At 36.0% G+C, this 15,040-nt stretch overlaps 1 long non-coding RNA gene across 1 annotated transcript in view; it reads left to right on the forward strand.

Moving 5' to 3' along the window:
* LOC102484074 (uncharacterized) overlaps window positions 1-3,022 on the forward strand; it is a 30,935-nt gene extending 27,913 nt beyond the window's left edge. The window contains exons 3-4 of the long non-coding RNA XR_337485.1: window positions 1,697-1,837; window positions 2,803-3,022. This is a non-coding gene — a long non-coding RNA (uncharacterized LOC102484074). The remainder of the gene's footprint in view (window positions 1-1,696; window positions 1,838-2,802) is intronic.
* The last annotated feature ends 12,018 nt before the right edge of the window (window positions 3,023-15,040 follow it).

Consider the following 15,040-nt stretch of genomic DNA (forward strand, 5'->3'; position numbering starts at 1 on the left):
TCTTTGTATAATAGGTCATAGCCAAGACTTGCATTTTCATTTTGAATGACATGGGCAACCATCATTAGCAAACAGGGGAGGATGCAGTCTAATCTAATGTGTAGAGACCAGTTTTCAGAGTGATGGAAAGCCACAGAGGTAGAAGCAAGGAGATCAGTTTAGGGGATCATTGTGATGATCCTTGACCTCTAAACCCATACATCCAACAGCCTCATAGACATCTCTATTTACATGACCTACAGTACTTCCTCCTCAACATATTCAAAGTGCAAGCCCTAACTGTCTCCCTCTACCCAACACCTGGATTTCCTTCTTATTCTCTATTTGAGTGAATAGCATCACTGTGTAATCAGGCACCAGACTAGAAACCTGGAAGTTATTTTATTGTTCTTCCTCTTTTTCATTCTCACATTAGATTAGCCCCCAGTGAAAGGATTATGCCTACTCTCTCTAAAATCTTCTTCCTCTTTTCTATGGCCTCTGCCATCATCTCCATTTAAGTATCATCACTTTTTTTGGGGGGGGTCTATTTCAAGGTAATAGACTCTAATAAATGCCCTATCTCTTTATTTGTTGCGATCCAATCTTCTTTAATCCTCATTACACTGAGTAAATTTCTCAGTATGCTAACAGGGTATAAAATTTCTCTGCTTAAAATAAGACTAAGTAATGCCATCTTTTCTTGGTATAATTTCCATTCCTTTATCATCTCAAAGATTTCAAAATTTCTGTATGCTACTCAAGTCCTTTTTTGATTGCATCCTTTCACCTGTCTCTTCCCACAACCGGCATTTCCACATGTGTTGGATGAATTGTTATCTTTTGGGGGAAGGTTTCCTAGATAACTCCCATTGGGGATTAGGAGTGTTTACATAGTTTCCTGTGTTTTCCTCTCTACATTATTTTATTTTCTATATTTATTGCATTTATGATCTTATTTCACTACCACAGTATATAAACTTTTAGAGCAATGACTGTATCAGTAAGAACCAACCTTTGGTTTTAAACATTCTTAAGTTTACATTCTGGGTTTGTCTTTTCCTAGCTGTGTGATTTGAGATGATGTAACCTCTCTGAATCTCAATGTCCTCATCTGCAAAATGGCCAATATACAAGATAGGGCTCTTGTGAGGCAATGCTTTGGAGTGTTTGGTATAATTCTAGCTTATGAGAACTTTCAATAAATATCAGCTGTTACTATTATTTATACCAATAGAGAATTAATAAAGGTAAAATAAGGACAAGGTCAATCTCCAAGGGAAGCAGTCAGAGGCAGATACTGATGCAAGAAAAGCAGAATTGGGGACCTACTGAGCTGCAGGTCAAGTGGCTCCCCTAATTAGACCAAGAGTGACAGCTAAGCCAGACCCAAGAGACAACTCTCAGGAGGTGGCTGGGAATCTAGGTAAAGAAAAGTAGGACACATAAAAAACAGTTTTGGGAAAGTACAAACACCTTCTGGGTTAGGGGATTTTAAGTTATATGGGTCCTTTAAGAGGTAGTATTAAAAGTAGATGTTTGATATTCTAGGACAAATTTTGTTTCCCCAAAAGATATCATGAAGTCCTATCTTCTAGTACCTCATAATGCTACCTTATTATGAATAAGGTATTTAAAAGGCATTAGTAAAGGAATTTAAGGAGGTCACTTTAAGATAAGGATATTAAATATCCAATATGATTTTGTCCATATAAAGATGGGAAATTTGGACACAAAGACAGACATAGAGAAGATGCTATGAAGATAAACAAGGAGAAGACAGTCATGCAGGTGGAGTAACACATCTACAAATCAAGGAATGCCAAGGATTGCTGTCAAACACCGGAAGCTAGAAGAGGTGAAGAATTCTTCCACTACATGATATATGTCTATATTGTGAGATGACTAAATAAATATCATTAGAATTTGTCTCACATAGTTTAGTTTTTCAATGAGAATATTTAAAATCTACTCTCAGAGTCAGCCAGTGGCATGTTGGTTAAGGTGACTGGATCCCACCTGGCTGACTGCAGGCAGGCGTTCGGGCCCAGCAGCTTGAATAACATGCCGGACACATGTGTATGCAGGCCTAACATCCCTGCAGAAGGGAGAGGTGGAGGAGATGGAATTGCAGTGTTTCCATTCCCCAGGGGATTGTTTTCTCACTTTCTCTCCACCTCCTACCACTGTGAGTGAGCACACTTCATGATCTGGCAAAAAAAAAAAAAATAACTCTCTTAAGCAATTTTCATATATAATACACTGATGTTAACCATAATCACTATGTTTTTTTTTAAATTATTCAGTTAATTTTATTATTGTTGTTTTAAAATGCTATAGAGCATGTGTGCTCAACAGAGAGTGTGAGAGAGAGAAAGTAAGCTGCCAGATCTAGTATCAAACTATGGTGGGTCATGTGGGAGTCCAGTGCCTTAAACATCATGCCGCTTGCTGGCTCCAATGACCACATTTTACAATAGAGCTCCTGAACTTAATTTTTCCTGTCTAGCAGAAATTTTGTATCCTTTGTATCCTTTGACCAACATCACAGTTCCCACACAGAGCACCATCCCCTGGTAGTCACCTTTCTGCTCTTTGGCTAATCACATTTTGTGGCTTTTCATATTCAGTCCTCACAATTCTTTAGGTTCTGTGGTATTGTATATATTTTATAACTGATAACACTAAGGGTTAGTGAGATTAAAGCAACTTGCTTGCAATCACACATATAAAAGTAATAAACAGTTCCTAAGTTTGAACCCATGCTACCTGAGAACTCATGTTCTTAATAACTACACACTTCCTTCCTAATGTATACCACAGGACAGGAACCTTAAAGTCAATGTGGAACAAAGAACTGTGCAAGGATATTGTCATCTTGACAGTGATTCAAGCAAGATGGTGGAATAGGAGGTCTCCTGTTTGCAATCCCCCTATAGACGGAACAGTCTGGCATCCACTGACAAAAGTGCTTCTTTGGGATCTTTGAAATCTAAGGAAGGAGGCAAAAGATCAGTGAAGTCCTGAAGGACCACTTTGAGAAGGCAGGTAAAAATTCCCTTGGCAGGCTCACTGACTGCCATGAACCTGAAGCAGCCTTGTTCTCCTGTGGATTTGCTCCAGTCCTGCTTGGCCTGGTCTGGTTCACAAGCCCCATCTGGCAAGGGATCTAAAAGGAACCATGCCCATCTATGCCCCTTGCAGCATGTCTGCCAACCTCAGTCCTGACTGGAAACTCAAGGAGCCCTGTGACCCAGCTCCAATCTTGTGCTTCTGTGGTGTCCTGCCTATCCAGGACCTGGCAGAAGACATGCCCATCTGTGCCTCTGGTAACAGACTCATTGACCTCAGACCCAACCCTGAAGCAGCCCTGTGACCAAAATGTTACCCCCCCACACACCAGGTTCTGGGGACAGTGTTGCTCACTCAGGAACTCAGTGGGAGCCATGCCTATCAGCACCCTCACTAACAGGCCTGGTAACCTTGGACCCAGCTATGGACCCGGAAGCAGCCCTATTACCTGAATTCACTCACTCTACCACAGTCCCAGAGATAGTCCTGCTCACCCAAGGACTTGGCCAGGGATGTAAAGGGAGCCTATTCAGAGACTCATACACATTCATACCACAGGTCACACACCTGCCATCTGAAGACTAGCTCCAGCTTAACTGTGCTCCCAGAGACAGTCCACTCAATCTGGGTACAGAACAGATTGAGTTCTCTCTCTAACAAAACCAGCCTATAAACACTGGAAGAGTTGCTTGCTCTTTCACATAAACAGACATCAAGGTAAAGCTCCATGGATCATGAAGAATCAGGGAAACATGACACTACCAAGGAATCTAATAATACACCACTAACTGAACCTAAAGAAATGGAACTCAATAAACTTCTTAACAAAATATTCAAAGTAATAATCTATTTTTTTGAGAGAGAGAGAGATTTTTGCTATAGGGTGTGTACACTTGCTAGAGAAACAGAAACAGAGAGAAAGAAAGTGTGAAATCACTGCCCAGGGAAGATGACCGCATTGCAATCCCTTCTCCTCCATTTTCCTCGTGGGATTTTGGGCGTGCACATACTTGCATCCCTTGTGAATTTCAAGTCACCAGGTCCAGGATTTGAACCATGGTCAGCCATGTGGGAGTCCAGTGCCTTAACCACTACACCACCTGCTTGCTACAAAATAATAATCTTAAGTTCAGTGAGTTATATGAAAGCATGGATAGATGATTAAATGAACTCAGGAAAAGAAAACATGAACAAAAAGAGTTAAGAAATAGAATCCACAAAAAAAGAACCAAACAAAAATTCTAAAGGTAAAGAATACAGTGACAGAACTATAAAATTCAGTAGACAGCATCAGGAGTGGACTTGATCATGTAGAAGAAAGAATTAGAGAACTTGAAAACAGATCACTTGAAATTAGTTAGTTAGAGGAACAAAACAAAAAAGACTTTAAAAAATAGAAAAAAAAAAGCACACAATATAGGACATCTTCAAGTAAACCAATGTATGTGTTATGGGAACACCAGAAGGAAAACAAAATAAATTTGACAGCACAATAAAAGGATTATATACAATGAGCAAGTGGAATTGGGAGTTTCCTCTAAGATCCAGTACAAGGCAAGTATGCTCCTTCTCACCACTTCTATTCAGCATAGTCCTGGAAGTTCTAACCAGAGCAATTAAATAAGAAAAAATAAAATATATCCAAATTAGAAAGGGAAAGTAAAATGATCTCTATCTACATATGACATAACCACATATGTAGACAATTTTAAAGACTCAACAAAAAATCTATTAGAACTAGTAAATTCAGTAAAGTTGTAGAACATAAAATCTACATACAAAAATCATTCAGATTTATATACATAGTCAATAAGCTATATAAAAATTTGAGAAAGTAATTCCATTTGCAATAGCTGAAAGTTTCAAATTTTCTGACTTCAAAATCTCTTACAAAGATACAGTAATCAAAACAATATGGTACTGGTATGAAATCAGATGTAGACCAATGGGACTGAAGAAAATTTTCAGAAATATGTGATTGAATGTATAAAAGAAATTGAAATAAAATATATTTAAAAAAATAAAATAAATCCAAGTATTTATAGCCAACTGATCTTCAACAAAAGTACCAAGAATGCACAGTAAGGAAAGGACAGTCTCTTCAGTAAATGTTAGGGAAACTGTAGGTCCACATGCAAAAAAATGAAATTTGAACCTTATCTCAACACCAGATAAGAAAATCAGCTCTAAATAGTTAAAGCCCTTAATGTAAGATCTGAAACTGTACAACATATAGAAGAAAACACAGGGCAAAAGCTCTGCAACATTGGTATGGATATAGATTTTTGAATATGAGGCAAAAAGCACAGGCAACAAAAGCAAAAATAGACTAGTGGAACTGCATTAAAATTAAAAAATCTTCTGTACAGCAAAGGAAACAATCAGCAGACGTAAAAAGCAATCTAAGGGCCAGCCCGGTGGCATGGTGTCCGTTAGACAAGGCATCGTGCTCTCCAAATTCTTTCTTTTCGGTTTGAACTTGGGACCCCTAATTTTAGAACTCAGTGAGTCAGGTTCAAAATTAATTCAGAATTTGTTTTCTCAACCTTTTCATACAGATTGCATAAAAATATTTTCTCCAGGTACATTTCAATCTACATCTTGAATGTATAGATTTTCAGGGGAAATTTTAAAAAATAAATAAATAAAAACTGATTAATTATGTGTATGTATGTATTACAAAGGAGACACACCTACCTACCAGAGACACACAACTAACATACTCTTATGGTAATATTAAGCTTGTTCTAAGACAAGAGAGAAGTAAATAGAAGAAAATGAATGACATTTCCAAATTTTCATATTAAGTCTCCACCCACAGAAACTTTGAATTTAGAAATCTTAAGAGCTAATTAAATTCTCACAGTGGCTAAAAACATTATGTACGTACTTTTATACTTTAGTGAACTATTTTGCATCAATATCTATTGTGCTTTAAGCAATTATTTTCATATATCCTATGCTTTATTTATAAATTGATTATACTAAAACTCCTCGAGATTTAATGACACAGGGCCCTTGTTCCTCAAAAAATCAATATATCCAAATATGATTTTTCTTGTATATATAACTGAAGAATTCATTACACACATCCTTTAAATAGCAAGCACCTGATGAATTAAATGCTGACAGTTCATCAGCTAATTGACAACAATCTTGCAGGGCAGAAAAGTAGTGAAGGTGCTATGAAGGACTGCCAATTGCAAATTAATCAGAAATGCAGACAAAAAACCTCTTCTAATGTAAGTCAATGTAAGTAGATTTTGCCTTTTTTTGATTTGCACAAAACGTTTTAGGAATTTACATAATGAATAAAAGGTACATATTCACAAAATTAATTAAAAGATTTAGCACTTATATACTATCTCCAGGTTACGAATTTCTCAAATTAATTTCAGAACTTGCTAAAACATGCGTTTGGCCAAATGAAAGTAGGTTTTCTTACACAAAATTAGTTGCACGAACATGAACACAGTAAACCCTTTACTTGTTTCCACTCTGAAAGCTTCTCTGCCATGTAGGTCATCTGGCTTCTCAAGTCTGCTTTTCTTATCTTCGGTCTTATCTTTCCATGTCTAGATAGAACATATTTACTACTATTCAAACCCTAAAGTGTATGTATGCTTTCAAAACCTCTTTATGGAAAGCCTTCCTTTCCTAGTTACCACGCTGAGTGTCTGAAATAAATATTGTTATATCACTTTTCTGTCTAAAACCAGCTCCAAATTCCCCACATGGGATAAAAACTTCCGGTTGTTCTCCCATTTAAAATAACATTTTAGGCTGTATAACCTGGAATCACTAGTTCAGTTTTTGTTTCCATTCTTTTCATTTTTTATATCCTGTCTTCTACTAAGTATTACTTCTTTTGAAATTCTTAAAGTATTTACCTAGTTCATCAAAAAGTTTATTAAGCACCTATATATGTCACTCACCATTCTGTGAAAATACAACAAATACAAACAAAAAAGGGGAGATACAGACGATATATAAAAATAAAGTGGTAAAAAAGCTATGAAAAAGCAATGCATGGAAGAGGTCGGGGAATATTGTGAATTGGTTAATTTTGGTAGTCAAGGAAGACCATTGTTTACTCTTTTTTTAACAGAATATTCCTGGCCTCATCAACTTCTGCCCAAATTACTGGAATTTGTAGTTTCTCTGACTCCACATTTCACCTCCCCACATTCATCCTATTTTATTCTTCCAGACTACTGTCCAGAGAAGACTGAGTTTAATCACTTAACATTTAAAAAAAAAATTAAGCTTATTTAATTTCTCCAGAGCAAATGAGTAAGAGAGAGAACAGGCACCTTCAAGGGAGGTCCTCTCACGGCATCTGCCCCAGCCTCTGCTAGCCTGGATCACAGGCACACATGCACCTGTCATAGATGGGAACTCAGGATCTTCCCATGACAGTCCAGCAACGTGGGGCATTGAGTGACCACTGTGCCACTGTCTGGCCCGACATCACACTTATATATAACTTCCAGTGGCTTCTATCTTAAGCATACGGATTCTAAAATCCTTTATCATTACTTGAAAGTCCTTAAATTACATCACAGTGATTTCCTACTTCTTCCCGATGCTGACTCCAAAGTTTTATCCTCTTCTTTATTGTGCCCGTTCATGCCATTCCTGCCTTGGGCTTCTCCACCCCTTTTTTTCAATGTATTTTCTTATTATTTAACCTTCAACCCAAGTCTCACTTTTCTCCTGGAATTTTTTAAATCTAATTGTAGAATGTCACTCCAAACTTTCATATGAAGATTGAAGTTTAGTTTTTTAATTCTTTATTAGCTTATTATTTAGTTCTTTATTCTATCCCAATTTATATCAGATTAAGAATGTTCTTTTAAGTACGCCTTGTTATAGCAAGGACTCCCTAAAAGGAATCTGTTGAGTGCAAACATTTTTGCTTCTTTATTAAGACAGAAAACCTGGAAATTCTTTCTTAGGTTTAGAGTTATCCATGTTTCTGTTCCAATTGAATCTCAAAGATTTATTTGAAATATTCAGTCTCTTATAGTTTCCTTATGTCATTATGTATCTCTAGTAAATAACTTGATTTCCTATATCAGAAATTTCCACTAAATAATGAAGTCACAAAATGTAGCCAAAAAGAACATTAAGAGCATTTAATTATTTACTTTAATTTGCTGTTGAAATTTCCCTTAAGCTTGGAGGGCAGTTCTTAATATGTAGTTGTGCTTAAGTGATAACACATAGTAATTTATACCAAAATTCATAAATCATTCTCCTGTGCTGAAAATCTTAAAATGCATGTGTCTTTTCAATTCTGTATATAATATTGTGATTTTTCTCTTTTCTTGACACTTATTCTATTCATTTCTGACACCTCTGCACATGCTAAAACTATGGTCAAAAGTTTGCCTATTGCTTTCAGTGCATAAGATGAAGGCAAGCCAATCTTTGCCTGGCTCAGCTTTCTGTAACCAAGGAGACTAAAGGATGTAAACGTGAACGTGCCCTCCAACTGGGTACATGTGTTGTGTTTTGTATAGCTAATCTGTCCTTGAGTCAATCCACTTTGCCTAATTTTCAAGAGGCACACAAATAGAAGTCTGTGTTATTTGCATTATTTTCTGTACTATTGGCTATTTCATCCCAGTAATATCATATACAGTAAGTCTCATAGAAATAATTTGAACCTTGTTGGAACTATGCATAGGGAGGTTTTGCTTACTCCCTTTCCAATTTCATTGCCACAGCTAGATCTCCCCTTTATTCAAGATAATATGCACAGAAAGAGGGAAGCTGACCTTCTGCTTTAGTTAGGTTAAAAGCTTCTGGGTACGTTAAAATAAAATTCCCATTCTTCTGTATGTCAGTAGAATTTAAGTCAACATTATTTTGAGTTTAACCTCTGAGTTACTTTCAAAATGGAAAATAAACACATATTTATTAAGCATATATTACTATACACTTTTTTAATTCAAGTTCTATGCTGAATACATTAGTCTATACTTAGAAAAATAATAATAGTGACCATTTCAATCATGTCTAACCTACAACTAGCACTTTACCTGGAACATATCAAATTCTTGAAATGGAAATATCAGGTGAATAGATAAATGAATGAGTACAAGTCAGTTATTTCTTTTCTCCTATTTGATATTTCCATAATGAGAGGTCATTCTGGGTAATTTTCACGTATGTATCAATATTAGTCATTAATGATCATACAGAAAATTGGGAGAGTACTTTGAAGCATTTCAACACTAGCAAATTTTAAATAAACCATGAGAGGTTTTAGGTATTATTTCAGAAAACTATGCTATGTCTCACTAAGAAGGAAAAGAGAAAAACCGATCAAACTATGAAATGGTAAATTGTCTTAATGTGCACACCAAGTTAGAAAGTAGATTTTTGTATCAGATCAAGGTGAATTTCTTTCTTAGGCAGGATAATCTTCCTGGATTTGCTCAGCTACACTATTTCCCATGTCCCGTGTATATTCGTCGCCTCTGCTTTTGCAGCTCAGTCCAGTATCCTCTCCTGCCATCTCTCCACACACAAATCCTATCTATCCCTAATAATTTCAATGGCACTTCTACCATAAGGACTTTTCATCAGTTCTAATTGAAAATATTATTTTCTTCATAGAATTTTAGCCATTGGTTTTGACACTAGCCATAATGACCACTAACTTCAAATATAGAAAGCCTACTCAAAGTTCCAATTCCACATTCACTCACTGAATGATCAAGAACTGGTCAAACAATCTTTACATACTTCATTCCACTGATCTGACAAAGATGGATAATAGACCTATAGCAGAAACAATGCTCTTTGCTTATTATACTGCTTTCTTTTTTTTGTTTTACTAGTATGGTTTAAATATAGTTCATTACATTCACATTCTCAAACATTAGTCAGTTATGTATATTATTTTATTTTAATGATCCCGCAAGAAAACAACACTTTCCACTTAAATTTGCATTCAGGTCATACGACTTTGATCAAGAGGAGTGAATTGGGATGACTGGACTCAGGAAGTTCTCATGGGATGTACCTCTTCCAAAGTGCTCTATGCCCTCCCAGTAGCTTCCTATTGAGCTGGAGGGGCTAGGACTAAGGTCTATACATGATAACCAGGTCCAGGTTTTCCATCTCTCTGATCCATGCTCAAAGGTGGCTCTCACTCATGCCACTTATGTGACTTTGTACAAGTTACTTACTGTCTGTGTCATGGTTACTCATCTGTAAAATAGGGTGAATAAAAAAAGGACCTGGCTCATAGAAGATTTATGGAATGTTAATTATTTAACACACCTAAAGTGCTTAGAAAAATTCCTGTTATAAACCAAGGTTTTAAGCATGTTTTACTGTTCCTCCTAATTGTTTTCCCCAGAATTCAACAATATTTTAGAACAGTTAATAGACTATAATGCTAGATGTTTTCTCATCTCCTTGGCAATGAATTTTCTTTAATTATAACGTATTTACATATCATTTTGTTGTCAAATTTCCTGTTGTTTTCCACATTCACTTTGTACCCTTTGGTTTAGTGTACATTTGTATTTTAAGAACTTCTCTTTAAAAATTAAAAAGCACTTTTTATTTTTTGTGTTGTATAGGTATACAGATGGTGTGGGACCTGGTTGACCCTAAATGAAGATACATGTATCTGCTGAGCTGGCAGAGGTGGCTGTCAGATGTCTATTTTCATGAGTTGCTTTGAATGAGTCATTTGAGGGCAATAGAGGTGGACAGTATGACATTATGTTCCCAGAGTCATGTTACAACATAAATAAGCTTAGCCTTGTTGAAAGAGGGGGCAAAAAGTATTAACTAAAAGGGATACATTCATAGGAACATTGTGAGGAGTGGTCTCACAGTAATGGGTCAGATATGCCTTCACCTTTAATTAAAGAGTCTCAACAATTATAGTTTAATAATTAATGCTTTGTTGATAAAACTGACATTCCCTCAAAGACAAGTGTACTCATTTAATATAAAACTATAAAACCCTATCAGAAAAATATTATTATAAATGTTTTCATTTTATCTATAATTAATTTTATTTAGCCTAGACATCTTATAAAAGAGTTTTAATCAAATTATTTTGAAAATGAAAGTACAGTATTCTGGGGCCAGCAGATGGCATAATGGTTACATTGTTGGACTCCCACGTAGTTGACCATGTTCGAGTCACTGGGCATGTGTGTGTGTGTCCAAAATGCCAAGAGGGGATTGGAGGAGAAGGGATTTCGGCATGGGCTTCCCCCTGGGGGGTGACTTCTCGCTTTCTGTCCCTCTGATGAGCACACATGCCCTATAGGAAAAATCTCTCTTGAAAAGCAAAAAAAAAAAAAGAAAGAAAAAGACAGTACAATATTGGAACAAGATAGAATATTCTACCTTTACCAAATTTATGAAGTGATTCATTTAGTTGTTTGTTATTTCGATCATTCCATAATTATTTTTTGAGAAACTACCATAAGCCAGGCACTGTGGTAGGCCCTGGATGTCCACTGGAGATGAACATAGACATTGTTTGTTCATCTAAAAAAGCACAGACATTGTTTCTATCCTCAAGAAGCTTAGAGACACCTTGAGAGACACCTTGAATAAGCAGTAAGTATGTAACTGTGAATGCAGAAAGTACTACAAAGAGAATCCATATAATTCTTTGACAGAAACACAGTTTGAGGTACTGCTTTACTTTGAGCTGACAGAGAGAACCTCTCTGAGGAAGAGTTGTTCATAACAAGATCTGAAAGTGAGAAGATGTTAGTCTGGAAGAGTCTAGAAAAGAGCATCCTAGACAGAGGGAAAACCATCTACAACCATTCCAATGACATCCCATACACAGAATGGACGCACTGAGAGAGAGTAGTAGTAGCTGGGCTAAATTACACCATGCCTCATAACATACATGGTAAGGAGTGAAATTTTCTTAAAAACACAATGTGAAGACATTGAAAGGTCTTACATTGATACGATTTGATTAATGTCTAAAATAAATCATTGGCTGTGTATCTTAATAGACTTGGAAGCTAGAAGACATGTTCAAAAGGCTACTACAAAAATACAGAAGTTTGGACCAGGGTTGTGACAACAGACAGGGAGAAAGTTCACAGATCAGCGAGTTATTTCGAGAAAGTCAACTGGATTCAGTGTGATGAATTTGCTCCAGGAGACAGAAATCAGAGGGAGGAAAAGAGTTGCCCAGAGTGATTTCCTAGCATGGTAGAAATGACATTTAGTTTTCTTGTAGTTCATTAAGCCTTATTTCTCTCCCAGAATATTTCTAAAAATAGAAATCTCAATGTCTTACTGAGCTGAAATAACATGTTTTCTCACTCAATAGTTTAAGTAACTGCATTAGTTCATGGAACTTTAAGTGTGTTTTTGTTAGTGAATGTGTGTTTTCATTAGTGAATGTAGAAGAAAACAAAAGCTAATGGGAAAAGAGTTCTTGTCAAGTAGTTAATTTAACTGCAATTTCTGTACATCCACGTTTCAAAGGTATAAATGTGATACTTACATTTAATTATCCTGAAACTTAATTTAATGAAATTTCCAACAAATAGCACAGGTTAGACTAAATGAAAGAAAATCTAACATAAATGTGAAGTAATAGGAAAAGCCTTCGGCGTGGTGGTCAGAAATGAGTTTGGTGAATGGTAGTCACAGTGTAGTTTTCATCTTTCTGAAATTGTTTCTACATCTATAAAATGTGAGGTAATATAACCCTTATCTCAAACTGTGGTAAGAGCTAAAACAGATAATATGCATAAAATGCAGTGTGGTCTTAGGCACCATTAGGTGCTCTAATGAAAGCACATTATATGTAAATGGAAAAAAGCATAAATATTACTAAATATACACTACTAATAAATTATATAATGGAAGATCAAATGTGACATTATTATTTAGTCAAAAGTATTATTGAGAGCAGTTACATGAAAGATAAACTTTCTGGAATACGAGTAAATGAATTTAACAAAGTCCTTCTCATTTAGATTATATTCTAACAGGGGAATACTGACAACAAATAACTATGTAATATTTACCTAGTGATGGTAAATACTATGTAGAAACATAATGCAGAGTAAAGGGAAAGAAATATAGGATGGTTAGGAAAGGACTCTCTGATCAGGAAGTGACATTTGAATGGGGACTAGAGAAAGGGACAGACCAAACACACAGAAAGGGGAAAAATCTTCTCAGGCAAGGGAGTAGTGAGGGCCCAGTTCTAAGGCAGCAGTGCTGGGAAGTACAAGGACCTCCAAACAAGGCTCTGTGGGTGGACCAAGGTGGCTGCCTTGAGCTGAGGTAGGATGAAAAACAAGCAGATAGTATCTGAGTTAGTAGTAGGGAACCTTGTAGGGTATATTGCAGGTTTTGATTTATTCTGAGATGAAAACCCTCTGGTCGATTTGGAGCAGAAGAGTGGCATGGTCTAACTTAGATTTCCACAGTATTAACTATGGCTAGTCCCATGACAAAGTGGTTAAGCTCTGTGCCGTAGGAGCTAGATTTGAGTGTGGTTCAATTCCTGACCTCTAACAGCTCACTCAACACTGAGTGCTTGAGCTTGTGTTCCCCAAACCCTGGGGGGACAGAGAAATGGAGAAGGGACTGTAGTGTAACCATGTGCTCCTGGGAGGTGCTCTTTCTCTCTCTGGCAAGAGCACTCTCCCTCTGATAATTTAAAAAAAAAAAAGAAATTGAAAAAATATTACTTAGACTGCATGGGAGTATGAAGGCAGTGAAGAAAGCAGGAAGGCCATTGGGAGACAAAGGCCATACTAGTTCAAATGAGAAATGATGTTTCTCTAGAATAGGGTAAGATAGAAAAGATGGTAGAAAGCTGGCAAAACTTTTCTCTCAGATAGTTGAATTTCTTCTTAGAAAATGTTGAGATAGTAGCACTGTGTATTGGTGTGTGTGGATTAAATAATAATGCAAATTTTCAACATAGTTACTGATTTACAGTATATATACCCTTTATGTATTGAATTTCTCTTAACAAATAAAAAAAATGACACACATTTAAATGTTAAATGTTAACCATGTACTGCTCATGAGTTGTATTACTATGCTGTTATGGGGGCAGCACTGAGACACTTGGGGCAAACGTAATCGTTGTGTGTTTTAGACATGACGTCCCTCATTCTCAAAATTTAGAAGAACTTTTTAGAGAGGATCATTTATAAGGAAATGCCATTTAAATGTTTTTCTTAATGCAAAGACAAAATGTACTTAGCATCTAATAGGAAAATCATGTCAACAGACTAAATATGAAGCTATTAATAGCAACCTACTCATGGCTTATTAATTATGCTCATTTCATTCCACAGTTACATGATTTTATAACTAAAAAAAATTCAAGGGCATCAAGTGCCATCCCGATCATCTCATCTTGAGCATATTACTCATCATTTTAAGGGGACTAAAGATCCCAATCAACCAGGAATAGATGTGTTCATCCTCTGTTGAATAATAGAAGAATAGAAACTTCACAGGAGTTTTGAAAATTCAGAGGGAAAATGTTTGCTTTCTGTATTCCTATGACTTAATGGAAAGGAGGGAGGGTGGTGGGTGGGGATAAAAAAAAAGATAAAAAAGGATATATTTGCTTTACTGTAAAGTGTAAGCTACGATTACATGGTGATTTCAAAAAGTTCATGGAAATATGTATTATGAAAATACATATTATGAAAAAACATGCATGTATTTCAAAAATTTTTACACCAAAATAAACTTGTATTTTAATTCCATTTTTTGCATGAGTTTTTTTTTAAGTACCCTCATATTTATCCTCCACAGTATTAAATGGAGAAAGCACAAAAATAGCACTTATTTTTATAAAAGAAGTAGAAAAAGTAAATCTACTGGAATGATACTTTGATCACATGGTTGCCTGTTTTCATTTTCTATTGATTCTACTAAGTGCATGAACCAAAAGTTACACACACAAATTTTTGTCTGTCCTTAAACCAAATATTGGGAGATT

The sequence above is a fragment of the Tupaia chinensis genome, unplaced genomic scaffold (genome assembly GCF_000334495.1).
Source record: "Tupaia chinensis unplaced genomic scaffold, TupChi_1.0 Scaffold146687_1, whole genome shotgun sequence".
NCBI classification, from domain to species: domain Eukaryota; kingdom Metazoa; phylum Chordata; class Mammalia; order Scandentia; family Tupaiidae; genus Tupaia; species Tupaia belangeri.